Source organism: Monodelphis domestica, chromosome 4 (genome assembly GCF_027887165.1).
Source record: "Monodelphis domestica isolate mMonDom1 chromosome 4, mMonDom1.pri, whole genome shotgun sequence".
NCBI lineage: Eukaryota > Metazoa > Chordata > Mammalia > Didelphimorphia > Didelphidae > Monodelphis > Monodelphis domestica.
In genome coordinates, this window is record NC_077230.1 from 52,247,145 (window position 1) to 52,261,530 (window position 14,386).

Here is a 14,386-nt window from a genome sequence, read left to right on the forward strand (position 1 = left end):
AAGATTAACAACAATGTAGTTAGGGATAATTGTGAATAACAGAATAATTTCTAGTGGCATAGTGAAAAGAAGGTCTTTAAGTATTACTGAAGTTACTGAGCAAATCACATAATTTTCTCTGGATTTAAACTAAAGATTTTCATCATTAAAATGAGAGTTGGACTAGAGGAGTTAGAATTTATTCCATTCAGCTTCAAATCTATAATACAATGCTCCAATGGCAACAGGTAGATGCAAATACACAAATTTTTTGGTATTATGTAAATTTAGAGAAAACTAATTGTTGATATCTTAGTCTCAGGATATTATAAGGTCTTTGCTAGATCTTACCCAGACTACAGAGACTATTTTTCTATATACTTTGGCTACATTATTTTTATTTTTCTTGACTTTTGAATACCTTTTCTCATTTGTGTGTTGGCTTTTGTATGTATTTAGCCAAATGAAGATGGAACTTTAGATGTATCCATTGACGGTTAGGAGGCAACTGGCAAATGTTTTGCTTCTCTCTGTAGAATAATGCATATTTAGAAAGAAGTCAAGGGAAAAAATAAATCTATTGAGATGGAACATAGGGACAAGTTCTTTCATTCCTCATCAGTATTCATTACAATTGCTAGAGAATTTTGGTCTCCTAAGAACTTGGCCTCAGAAGAGATAAATCTAGAATATAACCATGGATATGCCCACAATAGTTGGGAGATGCTTTTCTCTTCATTGGATGTCATTTTCATTTTCTATAGCTATATAGGCTATAAATCTAAATGACAGCTCTCTGTAACGAGAATGTGGTATCTGAATACAAAAGAAAACTAGTAGAAATTTTAATCTGAAATGTAGTACTTTCCTGTAAGAAATTTTTAAAAAAGGAAGCAATTTTAATAGATAAAAATTTTAAAATAATATTTTCCTTCGGAAAGAATAATATCAGCATCATAATTTTCATAATGATTAACCATACTTCATCTATTTTAGTAACAACATTAATTTTATTTTCACTAAATACTTTTGGCCAATGACAATTTTTGATTCTGCATAATACATTTTCTGATGAATATCTTTGAAGTTTAGGTGAAGATTCCTCAAAATAAAACAGTTGTGGATATACATAGTAAATTAGAGGCATTCAAAGAAATATATCACATACGAATAGAAGGGCCTGATATACAATAAAATTAAGGAAAGCAGGAAGAAAGGATATGAGCTTAAAATATGTAATTTCTGAGAATCATGAACTACAGAGATGAAAAAAGGAAAATTTTATTTTACCAATAAAAACAGATTTAATTTTATTTAGATGGTTCAAATACTAAAAAGATAACCTACTAAAATTTATTGGACTGGAAAAATGTTATATTGAAAATTACTTTAAAAAATAAAATGTTGGCTTTTACTTAAATGGCATGCTCTACAGATTTTTGTTGTGATGTGCTTTGACAAGGAATGGCTTATTACAGGAGGATAAGATATTAGATTTAGATCTAGAAGAGACCTTAATGGAAACAACATAAATAAAATTTTTTATAGTTACTGAACAATATTTCTTTAAAATGTGCCAAATATGGTATTTAAACAAAAGCTTTATTGAAGTGAAATGAGAACATAGATAAAAGGCATAAATTATAGTAGCAAGAATTTAAATAATTTAAAAATCACATTGAATAAAAAGACACCACTACAAAAATAATTTTAGGGTTTGACTTTTTTTCCTCTTATACCACTCCAAAAAAAAAATTATGTGGGAAGCTGAACTTCTCTTCATTAGTAATACAAAGGTGGGGACCTGCCCATCATGGTTTGTGTATAGTTCTTCAAGGCAGGAGGAGGAAGATAAAGTCAGATTTATAGATCTGGTTGCATTATGCTCAAAGGAATAAATACTTTTTAAAATTGGAATAAGAATGGTCAAAATGTACCTCAAATGGTATTGTTTAAGATGATGCTTAAGTTTATATTTTTCTGCTATGTTCCTGCTATGTATAGGTTGTGTTTTTGTTAGAGACATGGTGCTAATCTGTTAAGAAAATGAAATTAATCAGAAAAACTGAGTAAAATCTTTAGAAATATTTTCATTTCATGCCAAAATGATTTATGTACATTAATTCCCTTGAGCATTACCAGCAGACAATGAGTTCATTTCCATGTGTTTAAGAGACAAATAAGTCCCTTAATATCTGTCTTTTATTACATTGTTGTGTGTAAATTCTCCATTTGTGAAATGTGCCAAAATGGATGAGGCTTTTCATTTTGTTTTGTTTTGTTTTGTTTTTCACACTTTTCTTTAGGGATAGCTTAAAATTCCAAGCTCTTAGAGTTTTGTTTCTTTGCTAGTTTTATTTTAAAGTAGGGGAAAGCATAATTTAATACTGTTTGGAAAACTATTTTACTGCATCTTCTTTTCTCTAGTTAATTTAATATGCCTTAATATTTACAGAGTGTTTTATGATAGTGATATGCCAACTATTTTATAATCTTGAAAGTAGACATGTATGGTATTACACCATAACTATTCATTTGCAATGAGACATCTGGATAGATTCCCAAGAACCTTAGCTGATATAATAGGAATCTTGACGAAATAGGAAAATGAATACCCCTCTCTTATCCTTTATTCCCATAATCTTTTAAGAGCATCTACTTCATATCCTGTATGTATATAGAAAATATTTTTATATGACTTTTCACTGTAGAAATGAATTTTCCTGTACAAATTTTCATATGCATAAATTAAATGGCATATTTTTACCAATTAGTATAGACAGTATCTTTACAATAGGCATATATTTGTGACTTTCAATATGAATTTCTTTCCTGCCTGGAAATTTGTTTTATATATGGTTGTGTATATTTTTATATGATATATTTTTGACTATGGTAAATTATACTGGCACTTCTTTTTACATTTATTATTAATTAATTAATTTAAAAATATTTTTCTATGGTTACATGATTCATGTTCTTTCCCTCCCTTTTTCCCTTCCCCCCTCCCTGGCCTGAAGAGCAATTTCTTTCTTTTTTTTTTTTTTAATAATATTTTATTTGATCATTTCCAAGCATTATTCATTAAAGACAAAGATCATTTTCTTTTCCTCCCCCCCACCCCTCATAGCCGACACGTGATTCCACTGGGTATCACATGTGTTCTTGATTCGAACCCATTGTCATGTTGTTAGCATTTGCATTAGAGTGTTCTTTTAGAGTCTCTCCTCTGTCATGTTCCCTCAACTGCTGTAGTCAGGCAGTTGCTTTTCCTCGGTGTTTCCACTCCCACAGTTTGTCCTCTGCTTATGAATAGTGTTTTTTCTCCTAGATCCCTGCAGATTGTTCAGGGACATTACACCGCTACTAATGGAGAAGTCCATTACGTTTGATTATACCACAGTGTATTAGTCTCTGTGTACAATGTTCTCCTGGATCTGCTCCTCTCCCTCTGTATCACTTCCTGGAGGTCGTTCCAGTCTCCATGGAATTCATCTACTTTATCATTTCTTTGAGCACAATAGTATTCCATCACCAACATATACCACAATTTGTTCAGCCATTCCCCAATTGAAGGGCATCCCCTCGTTTTCCATTTTTTGGCCACCACAAAGAGCGCAGCTATGAATATTTTTGTACAAGTCTTTTTCTCCATTATCTCTTTGGGGTACAGACCCAGCAGTGCTATGGCTGGATCAAAGGGTAGACATTCTTTTATCGCCCTTTGGGCATAGTTCCAAATTGCCCTCCAGAATGGTTGGATCAGTTCACAACTCCACCAGCAATGAATTAATGTCCCTACTTTGCCACATCCCCTCCAGCATTCATTACTTTCCATAGCTGTCATGTTAGCCAATCTGCTAGGTGTGAGGTGATACCTCAGAATTGTTTTGATTTGCATCTCTCTGATTATAAGAGATTTAGAACACTTCTTCATGTGCTTATTAATAGTTTTGATTTCTTTATCTGAAAACTGCCTATCCATGTCCCTTCCCATTTATCAATTGGAGAATGGCTTGGATTTTTGTACAATAGATTTAGCTCTTTATAAATTTGAGTAATTAAACCTTTGTCAGAGGTTTCTATGAAGATTTTTTCCCAATTTGTTGTTTCCCTTCTGATTTTAGTTACATTGGTTTTGTTTGTACAAAAGCTTTTTAATTTGATGTAGTCGAAATTATTTATTTTACATTTGGTGACTCTTTCTATGTCTTGCTTGGTTTTAAAGTCTTTCCCCTCCCAAAGGTCTGACATGTATACTATTCTGTGTTTACCCAATTTACTTATAGTTTCCTTCTTTATGTTTAAGTCATTCACCCATTTTGAATTTATCTTGGTGTAGGGTGTGAGGTGTTGATCAATTCCTAATCTCTCCCACACTGTCTTCCAATTTTCCCAGCAGTTTTTATCGAATAGTGGATTTTTGTCCCAAAAGCTGGGATATTTGGGTTTATCGTATACTGTCTTGCTGAGGTCGCTTGCCCCCAATCTATTCCACTGATCCCCCTTTCTGTCTCTTATCCAGTACCAAGTTGTTTTGATGACTGCTGCTTTGTAATATAGTTTAAGGTCTGGGACTGCAAGGCCCCCATCATTTGTGTGTTTTTTTTTTTCATTATTTCCCTGGATATCCTTGATCTTCTGTTATTCCAAATGAAATTTGTTATGTTTTTTTCTAAATCAGTAAAGAAATATTTTGGGAGTTCCATGGGTATGGCACTAAATAGATAAATAAGTTTGGGTAGGATGGTCATTTTTATTATATTGTCTCGTCCAATCCATGAGCAGTTAATGTTTTTCCAATTGCTCAAGTCTAGTTTTAGTTTTGTGGAGAGTGTTTTGTAGTTGTGTTCATATAGTTCCTGTGTTTGTCTCGGGAGATAGATTCCTAGGTATTTTATTTTGTCTAAGGTGATTTTGAATGGGATTTCTCTTTCTAGTTTTTGCTGCTGAGCTGTGTTGGAGATATATAGAAATGCTGATGACTTATGTGGGTTTATTTTGTATCCTGCAACTTTGCTAAAGTTGTTGATTATTTCAATTAGCTTTTTGGTTGAATCTCTAGGATTCTTTAAGTAGACCATCATATCATCTGCAAAGAGTGATAACTTGGTCTCCTCCTTGCCTATTTTGATGCCTTCAATTTCTTTTTATTTTCTAATTGCTACTGCTAGTGTTTCTAGTACAATGTCAAATAGTAGAGGTGATAATGGGCATCCTTGTTTCACTCCTGATCTTATTGGGAATGCATCTAGTTTATCCCCATTGCAGATGATATTAGCTGATGGTTTTAGATATATACTGTTTATTATTTTTAGGAACGACCCTTCTATTCCTATGCTTTCTAGTGTTTTTAATAGGAATGGGTGTCGTATTTTATCAAAGGCTTTTTCTGAGTCTATTGAGATAATCATGTGATTCTTGTTGGTTTGCTTGTTGATGTGGTCAATTATGTGGATGGTTTTCCTAATATTGAACCAGCCCTGCATCCCTGGTATAAATCCTACTTGATCATGGTGGATGACCCTTCTGATCACTTGCTGGAGTCTTTTTGCTAGTATCCTATTTCAGATTTTTGCATCTATATTCATTAGGGAGATTGGTCTATAGTTTTCTTTCTCTGTTTTTGACCTGCCTGGTTTTGGAATCAGTACCATGTTTGTGTCATAAAAGGAGTTTTGTAGAACTCCCTCTTTGCTTATTATGTCAAATAGTTTGTATAGTATTGGGATTAACTGTTCTCTGAATGTTTGATAAAATTCACTGGTGAATCCATCGGGCTCTGGGGATTTTTTCTTAGGAAGTTCTTTGATGGCCTGTTGGATTTCATTTTCTGATATGGGATTATTTAAGAATTCTATTTCTTCTTCTGTTAGTCTAGGCAGTTTGTATTTTTGTGTATATTCATCCATATCACCTAAATTGGTGTATTTATTGCCATATAATTGGGCAAAGTAATTTTTAATGATTGCCTTAATTTTCTCTTCATTGGAGGTGATGTCCCCCTTTTTGTCTTTGATGCTGTTAATTTGCTTTTCTTCTTTCCTTTTTTTAATTAGATTGACCAGTACTTTGTCTATTTTGTTTGTTTTTTCAATGTACCAGCTTCTTGTCTTATTTATTAAATCAATAGTTCTATCACTTTCGATTTTATTAATTTCTCCCTTAATTTTTAGGATTTCTAGTTTGTTTTTCTGCTGGGGGTTTTTAATTTGATCGCTTTAGAGTTTTTTTATTTGCATTTCCAATTGATTGATCTCTGCTCTCCCTAGTTTGTTAATATATGCACTCAGGGATATGAATTTACCTCTGATTACCGCTTTGGCTGCATCCCAAAAGGTTTGAAAGGATGTCTTGCCATTGTCATTTTCCTCAGTGAAATTATTGTTTCTATGATTTCTTCTCTAAGTAAACGATTTTGGAGTATCATATTGTTTAATTTCCAATTAGTTTTTGATTTGGTTTTCCATGTACCATTACTGATCATTATTTTTATTGCCTTGTGCCTGAAGAGCAATTTCACTGGATTTTACACGTATCATTGTTCAAAACCCATTTCCATAATATTAATATTTGCAATTGAGTGATCATTTAAAGTTAAAGTCCTTAATCATATGCCCATCAACCACATGATTGATCATATGCTTTTCTATTCCCTCAGTTATTTCTCTGGATGTGGATAGTGTTCTTTCTCATAAGTCCCTCAGAATTGTCCTGGATCATAAAATTGCTATTAGTAGAAAAGTCTATTACATTTGATTGTGCCATAGTGTATCAGTCTCTGTGTACAATGTTCTCCTGGTTCTGCTCCTTTCACTCTGCACCAATTCTTGGAGGTTGTTCCAGTTCACATGGAATTCTTCCAGTTCATTATTCCTTTTAGCACAATAGTGTTCCATAACCAACATATACCACAATTTTTTCAGCCATTCGCCAACTGATGGACACCCCCTCTTTTTCCATTTTTTTGCCACCACAAAGAGTGAGGCTATAAATCTTTTTGTACAAGTCTTTTTCCTTGTTATCTCTTTGGGGTACAACCCCAGCAGTGGTATAGCTGAATCAAAGGGCAGGCATTCTTTTAAAGCCCCTTGCGCATGTGTACAAATTTCCCTCCAGAATGGTTGGATCTGTTCACTGCTCTACCAGTATACACTAGCACTTCTTGTGTTGAGGTGTAATGGAACTGTTAGATCATTTATCTTCCCTCTCAATGACATAGAAGAGTTGTACAAGTAATATGACATAGTAGAAGCCAATGACATTCTTAGTATATGCCTTTTATACTATGTTTAACTTCCTAAATGCTTTATGTAAGTGATATCAAATACATAGCTCAAACTCTACATTCTACATGCGATGCCTTTGATCTATTTTTAATAACACACATACTCACACATGTCCATATATAAGCATGTCCACATACATATGTGCAAATTTGTGTGTATATGCGCATATGTACATTCTACATGCGATGCCTTTGATATATTTTTAATAACATACATACTCATATATGTCCATATACATGCATGTCCATATACACATTCCATACACATATGTGCATATATGCAGTTTTGTGTGTATATGTGCATATGTACGAATATATCTATATACACAAAAGATTATCTGCCTTAATGTTAGGTCACTGAATGTGAAGATTGTTTTATTTTTGTTTTCTCTTTTTCATCTTTGCCAAAGATTAGCCTTGGAAAGTGGAAGACCTGGGTTCAATATTTATATCTTTGCTAAGAAAACAGATCACTAGAGAGAAAGTCAAGGAAAATACTCACCACTAATTTTTTTTAGTGCTGTGTATAATCTGAATGGGGATAATGTAGAAGTGGTTGTATATCTATAGATATATTAAGGTTAATGTGTTTATCTTATTCTGCGAGGTGGTCCAGCTTCCCACAAGGGATGGGGTCTTGGAGGTGGGATGATGTCAGCTTTCATATTCAACCCACAGCACAGGTTTCACAGAAAAACTGCTCTACCTTCACCCAGGCTTGGCTTTATTTTTATACCTCATGGTTACATACGTACTTGGCATACAGTTTCATTTTTCAACATACATGTTTCCATAGATCCTAACAACAGATATGAAGTCAAAGGAGATAATCAACAAAACACTGTTGCTAAGTGATGGGTTAAAGGGTAGAATCAACATGGCCCAGTTTTAGGTTGGGGAAATTCTGTGCACAGATTTGCCAGAAGTTTTATGCCTAGAAAAGAGGGTCCTATCTAAGTGGGTATATAAGAATCCTTACATTTAATTTTGTAAGTGAGATCTCGTGGTTATATTCTGGGAGGACAGAGTGGGACATCTGCATTAACCCTGCAAGCATGTAGCTTTCATCTATTTTCTCCTGGGGAACAATTCCAATAATAAGGGATGTGAGAAAAGTCACACAAAGGGGGTCTGAGTGAATGTCTCTATCCTTCCTGGGGGTCACTTTGTGACCTCCGGTTTTCACAAGTGATCATGTCAAACATTGTGTCCTGATGGCCCCCAACAATCTTAAGATGATCCATAGTACAAGGTTCTTTGAATTATTTTTCCAGATGTAGTAATTTTTTAAAGTAACTAAACTATAATTTCTATTACTCTCTATAAAGGTAATTCACCATTTAGAAACCTGTTGGGTTCTCAAAATGCTAAATTTTAAGTTGTTTGATCAAGACTCAAAATGCTTTTTCTCCTTCAATAGACATTTGTCATCTAAGATATATGTAGGAAAAGTACAGAATTCTATGCAATTTGAATGAGTCTATTAAAGTTTACTCTTTCAATATATTAAAAACTTAAGCAAGACATATAACAATGTTGCCCAAAAAAACCCTTCAATTGGGGTCATAAAGATTCAGATACAACCAAAAGAAATGAGATAACCTAACCATTGTTTTTAAAGCTATTATTACAGCTTTCTGAAACTCATTTTTTCCCATTTGAATTAGTTTATTTATTCAATTTAGAACATTATTCCTTGGTTACAATAATTGCATCATTTCCCTCCCTCCCCTCCACCCACCCTTCCCGCAGCCAATGCTCAATTTCATTGGGTATCACTTTGTGTCCTTAATCAGAACCTATTTCCATGTTGTTGTTTGCACTAGGATGTTCATTTAGAATCTACGTCCCCAACCATATCCCTTCGATCTATGTATTCAAGCAGTTGTTTTTCTTCGGTGTTTTTACTCCCACAGTGTTTCCTCTGGATGTGGATAGTGATTTTTCTTGTAGATTCCTCCAAGTTGTTCAGGGTCATTGCATTGCCACTAATGGAGAAGTCCATTATATTTGATTGTGCCACAGTGTATCAGTCTTTGTGTACAACTTTCTTTTGGTTCTGCTCCTTTCACTCTGCATCAATTTTTAGAGGTCATTCCAGTTTACGTGGAAATCCTCTACTTTATTATTCCTTTGAGCACAATAGTATTCCATCACCAACATATACCACAATTTGTTCAGCCATTCCCCAATTGAAGGGCATCCCCTCATTTTCCAATTTTTTGCCACCACAAAGAGTGCAGCTATGAATAATTTTGTATATGCCTTTTTCCTTATTATCTCTTTGGGGTAGAAACCCAGCAGTGCTATGACTGGATCAAAGGGTAGACAGTCTTTTATCGCCCTTTGGGCATAGTTGCAAATTGCCCTCCAAAATGGTTGGATCAATTCACAACTCCACCAGCAATGAATTAATTGAAACTCATTTTTTAAAACTTTTAATTTTATGATTTCCTTCTGCTAGAGAAACTTTAGTGGCACATTGCTCCCTCTACCCAATTCCTAACTTACAACAAGTAGCAGGCATTGTTCTTTCATCCTTTTGAGAATGAAGGAGCTATGATTTCCTTCTATGAAGTTGAGAGTCCTTTTCTTTCTCTCCTATTATATATATATATATATATGTACATATATATATATATAAAACAAAGGAGCTCAAGAAGCATCTCAAATCATCAGTGAAATAAAGGCAGATTTTCAACATCTTAGATATTCTTACAAATAACTGAAATCCTGCTTATGACTAGATTATTTGACTTGCAAATATACCAAACATCAGAAGCACAAAAAGGCAAATAAATATAATTACTAAAATAAGAAGAGTGAAATAACTTACTCCATGGTTAGCATTTTTTTTTAAAAGAAAGTGATGATTAAGAGTTTTAAAAAGAGGAAACATCAAGAAAAAAAAGTACCAGGGAATTAAAAATGTAAACTGAACTTAAAGAAATAGGAGTTTCAGTGGAGGAAAACAGTAGTACAATGTACTAACATACTATGAACTAAACCACAATGTAAACCCTTAACCCCATTGATAAATAAAATTTTCTGGAACAAAATTGTGGGAGGGTGTATTAATAGTGAGACAGGAGGTGAAGGACAGTGGTGAATAGGTGATATATCCTTATCAAGTCCATGTATCAACAATGAAGGAATGAGATGGCTCATTGTCTCCCAAGAAGAAGAGGGACTGAAAGAAAATGGGAGAGAATACCTAAAGGAGATATTGAATCAGGGATAGTCTCAACCCAAAAGAGAAGAGAAAGACCTGATGAAGATCATTCTCATGGGGAAAGAAGAATACCCCATTCTGGATTTAATTTGGAGAGAGTAGGTATATTTAGAAGCTCCTTTTTTACTAAAAGAGTGCTGTATCTCTAAGGAAAACATCTTGGCCTAAGAAAAGAGATATGGGAAAGAACTAACACACTTAAGGGTGTGTGTAGGGAGTGGGAGTACATGGGGCAATAGAAGAGGTGAAATGGAAGATGAATGATCAGTGGGTGTGAAGGAATAGAGTTGGACTACACAACTTTAGACATAGGATAATTTACACAATGAGGTAATAATACTTCTATCTCTCACAATTTGTTACTTTTAAGTGTATAACACAACAGAGAATAAAAAGATGATAGTGGATGAAATAATTATAATGTTAAATAAATCAATAAAGAATATTAGAATAGGGAGTTCCAACCAAGTCATTTGAGCTTCATAGTCAGTTTTCTACCTGCTAAATAATATTGCCTCTTGATATTAAATAAATCAAAAGTATAAGTAAAATCCTAAAAACCTTGGAAAATATTGACAAATAGAATGGAGAAGAGAGGAAAAGATAACTTGTAGAACTATGATCCCATCAAAGTAGTGTGAAGAAAGCTATTTTAGGGACAAAGTACTGACATCAAGGGGGAAAGAGTTTTTGAAAGAAAGAATTTAAAGATATAATAGAGAACAACACAAAACTAACCACCAAAACTTTAAGTGAGAATGGATTAAACAATTCAATAGAATGAGAGGCAAACTTTATAAGAAAACTCTAAAAAGCAAAGACATATAGAATCAAAACTAAACCCATTAATAAAATATACTATGGATCAGATGATACACAAAAAACAAGAGTTCCGTCTACACCATTAGACAAAGCAAAGACTAAAATCAAACTATCAATAGAGATAAAGAAACTACATTATATTTAAAGGAACTATGAAATATAATATAATATTAATATTAATCATAAATACATCAAATAACCCATAATGTACATTCATACAGGAAATGTTAACTGAATTACAAAAAAAAGTAAAATATAAGAGAATATTTGAGGGAGATTTTAATCTACCTCTTTCAGAGCTGGACAAGTATTACAAAAAGATAAACCAATGAAAAACAGAATTGTCAACATTTTTTTTTAACCCTTACCTTCCATCTTGGAATCAATCCTATGTGTTGGCTCCAAGACAGAAGAGTGGTAAGGGCTAGGCAATGGGGATCAAGTGACTTGCCCAGGGTCACATAGCTGGGAAGTGTCTGAGGTCAAATTTGAACCTAGGACTTCCAGTCTCTATGCCTGGCTCTCAATCCACTGAGCTACCCAGATGCCCCCAGAATTGTCAAAATTTTTGAAGCTTTTAGAGCTAAAATATTTACTCTGTCTGAATGGGAACACTAAGGGTCAAATATATTTGTTATAAATACATGGAAACTTTGGTGCTCCAAGTTAGTCCATTTGTCAGGACATGGAAAATTGCAAATAAATATTTAAAATCTGAATAATAAACTTTAAAAAATCATAACAGAAGAATATCAATAATCATTACAAGGAGATTGAGCAAAATATTGAGACAAAAATGGAGATTTGATAATGAAATAGTAAACAATGAATGTGTGAAGGAACAAAGCATGAAAAAATAGTAATATGAAAGCAATAATGAATCATGTCAAAATTATTAAGTATAGCAAAAACAATCTCAGAGAAAAATGTATCTTTATAAATGCAAATTAACAAAATAGGAAAAGATTTATCAACAGAATACATAATTTTTAAACCCTAGAAATTGAATAAATCATACTCCAAACAAACCCTACAACTTTAAAAGAGAAACTGATGGAAAGAAAGGTAAACTACAGAAATATTATGGATAAGGAAAAAAATTACGCTCAGAGCAATGTCAGAATGGTGAAGCAGTGGGCAAGGAGAAGTCTTTGAGTTTTCCATTTCCTTCATATCCCACTGGAAATTCTGCCATGGTGAATTTCCAAAACATCTCATATGAAAGGATGAGATAAGGATGGAACCTGAAATAGAAGAGGAAAGAAAAGCAAAACTGTTATTATGTAGGAATATAAAAGAGGTAAAAGAGGTAATATGAGATTATATCACTTAGCTGTGGCAGTCATATGGGTAAGATGAGACTGATTACATTTCAAAGGTGTCTGAGACTATTTGACTTTTATTTAGTGTCCATTAATCATTCTATCATTCAGTCAACATGAATTTGGTAAAAACCTATGTGTCATGCTCTGCTAGGTATAGTACAGAATGAGGCTCACTGGTTTAGTCCAACCAGGGAAATAATCATATTTGATGGCATCATCAGTATGCCTTGCATCACCAATTGCTTATTAATCAGAGCCAGTTATTTCATGTTAGATCAGACTAAATTTATTCATTATCTTTTACTAGAAAATAGTTTTATTTTATGCTACTTAAAGGCAAAGTATGGATAAATGCCATAAAGACAAAAAACCCCATCCTTTTCTTTGAATGTCATGCTATTTATTTCTAAGCTGAGTCAGAACTGGCAATTCAAAATGGTGAGTCCTCTTTTGCAGGTTACTTAAGGCAGAATTATTATGATTATTATCATCATATATCTGCTATCTTAAGGCATTTTCAGTATACTCTTCTTGCATGAAGAATATTGTCTTAAGGTAGTAATGACTGATAATGTTGCCTGTTTTTTAAGTGTATATATATATAAAAACAATTTTTATGAGAGCAGAGAAATTATAATAATAAAAAATCTATTAACATACTACTCAACTTTGATTTTTCAACAATAGCAAAGTATTTTCCAAAATAATATTTCTATTTGGGTTTCAGAAAATGTTGTTAACTTTATTAAACCTTTACATTTTGACTTAGAGGTATATAGAAAATATTTTATATATAATATTTAAATAATGATTTCAAAACATGAACAGTATTACATATTATATACATACTATATGTCATGATCATATATTTATAATTGTTTAAAATATATTTTATATAGTCATAAAATGTAATATTTATTATTAAAGGGCACAAAATCCATTTTTGAGTTAGGCCTAAACAAGTATGTAAATACGTCCAAAGCTATAGAACAGAAAAAGAGCTTGCTTAGTCTGAAACAGGGGTTCTACAAATGTTTTTATAATGTTCAGATAGTAATTGAACACTGCAATGCCATCTGGTGGCCTTATGCAGATTTTGAATAAAAAATAAGAAAATGCAGAGGACAGAAAGAAAAGAAACATTGAAATGGAAGGGCAGACTGAATTATTATAAAAAAGATGATTTCACCTCATCAGTATTTTAAAAAAATCTTTCAATCATTTGGTACTCCACTTTTAAGTGAAAAAATCTTTTCTCTCTCTATTTTAATAGATGATCAAGAGATTTTGAAGGCCAGACAAATACATTGTGCACAAATTGCATGTTAGTTTTCTTCTATTTTAAAATGTAATACTTTCAGTAAACTCATTCTTTGCAGAAATGTATTTCTTTTACAGTGTGTTTGCAGGAGAGATCTCCAAGTTTAATAACCCCCTTGAGAACCTAATCTAAAGGCAGAAAGACTGGGAAGGTATGGAGAAAGTTGAGAAGCCGTAATTTGGGAGGTTTGGTTTCTGTACTGACTTAAAATCACAGTTCTGAAAGAGAAAGGGAGGCAATGTGGTCTGATTTTAGCTGATGAAGTAAAATCATTAGTCTTTTGTTGCTACTGGATTATGATAGACAAGGTTGCTCTATAATTATGAAGAATAATATTAAAATTGATAAAAGATGTTTCTTAATATTTTGTGTAAAAATAAATTCATATACATCTTAACAGTTATTATTTACAGATGATT

At 32.9% G+C, this 14,386-nt stretch overlaps 1 protein-coding gene and 1 long non-coding RNA gene across 2 annotated transcripts in view; one reads left to right on the top strand and one right to left on the bottom strand.

Moving 5' to 3' along the window:
* IL1RAPL1 (interleukin 1 receptor accessory protein like 1) overlaps nucleotides 1–14,386 on the top strand; it is a 1,590,341-nt gene that overhangs the window by 274,599 nt on the left and 1,301,356 nt on the right. The gene's annotated exons all lie outside the window — the stretch shown is intronic.
* LOC103106659 (uncharacterized) overlaps nucleotides 3,034–14,386 on the bottom strand; it is an 88,992-nt gene continuing 77,639 nt past the window's right edge. Inside the window, exon 2 of the long non-coding RNA XR_008911080.1 lies at nucleotides 3,034–12,565. This is a non-coding gene — a long non-coding RNA (uncharacterized LOC103106659). The remainder of the gene's footprint in view (nucleotides 12,566–14,386) is intronic.